This window comes from Petaurus breviceps, unplaced genomic scaffold (genome assembly GCF_028583685.1).
Source record: "Petaurus breviceps papuanus isolate PSGF00001 unplaced genomic scaffold, PetGlider_PUasm1.0 428, whole genome shotgun sequence".
NCBI classification, from domain to species: Eukaryota; Metazoa; Chordata; class Mammalia; order Diprotodontia; family Petauridae; genus Petaurus; species Petaurus breviceps.
In genome coordinates this window covers 1,071,561-1,073,492 of record NW_027186331.1, presented here as the reverse complement: position 1 = coordinate 1,073,492, position 1,932 = coordinate 1,071,561, and positions in this window count along the sequence as shown.

Genomic DNA, 1,932 nt, shown 5'->3' with positions numbered 1-1,932 from the left:
CAGCATTTATTAAGCCCCTACTGTATTCCAGCTGCTGGGAATACAAAGCTGAGAACAAGAAGCCATGCCCTCCAGGGGCTTACCTTCTAGGAGGCTTGGAGAGGTCTGGCAGATTACCCCTGGTTGTCAGTCTGGCTCTGTTGGAGCTGATCTCCTTTGTTCCTCTGGACACAGCCAGAAAGCCCAGGTCCAAAGGGCCCTTAGGAGAGGCTCTGTAATGGTAGTGAAATTTGAAGATCCCCTTGTATTGGCAAGCTAACCCAGAGCTTGTGAATCCCACAGTGGGATGGACTTGATGTGACAAGAGGGGGCTGAACAGGGAGGAGCTGGTGCCCTGTATAGGAAAAAGCCCAAGCTCAAAGAGCCCAGAAGAACTTCTGGGAGCAGCATCATGGAGGCAGAGAGAGAGACAGAACGGCCAGGAATGAGAATGCTGAGTGAGAGAGAACTGCTGGGAGCCAGAGTTGCTGAGAGAGAGAGAGAGAATTGCCAGCCAGATCTGCCCAGGACTTCTGAAGGCCACCCAGAGCTGCTGAGAACTGAGGAGGCATGCCTGTGGTGTCTATATTTTGTCTGTCTATTTTAATGTTACTTTTTCAGATTCTTTTGTATGATAGGGGCCTCAGAACTTGTTGTTGGGTCTAGGTTGATTTCACAGAGTGTTATTGTGGCTTTGTTAAGCTTTGTATTCCCCAGAACAGAAAATATGGGAAGGGGAACCATGGAAGCTGAGAATCTGTCTCTGGTCAAGATGAAAAGACCTCTCCTTGGGTACTTAATGCTGACTGATGATACTGTAATTCAGTTGTGATCCAGGGGTAGAAAATTTTTTACCTTTGTACTTTGCAATTGACCAAATGAATATACTTTGTTTAAGAAGGAAGACTTTTTTTTTTAGTTACCAAATGAGGATATTAAGATGGTGGGACCTAGGGGTGGACTTTGTGATTGGCTAAATGAATGCACCTTGTTTAAAAGAGAACTTTAACCTTTGTACTTTGTGATTGAATTGAGGACTTACTGATTGAATTGATTGAGTTACCAAATGAATGGACTTTGTTTAAAACTATGTGACCACTTTGGTAAAAACTGCATGGCCATTTTAGTGTTAAGTTGTTGAGTTGCGGCATGGTGAATGCTATATTTTGATTTTCTGTGAATATTTTGCCTTAATTTGTTACTGAATAAATGGAGATTTTGCTATGCTTATAATCAGACCCTGTGTCTCTCCTCCCTTTGGTGGCTAAGCTCCATGAGAAGGCTCTCTACAATCAACACCCACATCCCCTGTTCTCTCACTCTGTAGTCCAGCTGCCGAGTGACACTGTGCTCTCTAATTTTATTGACTGTCAAATCTAATGATCTTTTCTCCATTCCCTTCCTTCTTGACCTTTCTGCAGCTTCCTCCATCCTCTCTGCTCTTTAGGTTTTTGGAACAGTCCCTTCCCCTATTTTCTTCCCACCTTTTTGACCGCTCCTTCTCTGTCTCCCTTGCTGGACCTTCATCCAGATCACACCCTCTCACCCTGGGTGTCCCCTGGGGTCCTGTCCTGGACCCTCCTCCCTTTGCCTTCTCTACCACTTCACTGGGTGATCTCATCAGCTCCTATGGTTATAGTTACCATCTCTTTGCTGATGATCCTCAGATCTATCTTTCCTGCCCTCATCTCTCTCCTTGTCTCCAATTTCCATCTGCCACTATCTCTAGGGACTTTTCAGACATCTCAAAATAGATGTCTAGTAGACATCTTCAGCTTAGAATGTCCAGAACTCGTTCCCACTCACCCTAAATCCTGCCCCCCTCCTACCTTCCTGTCACTACGGAGGACACCATCATCTTCCCCATCCTCCAGACTCACAACTTAAGAGTCTTTCTGTAGTGCTCACTTTCATCCCCTATATCCAAGCTGCAAACAAGGCTTGTTGATGTCT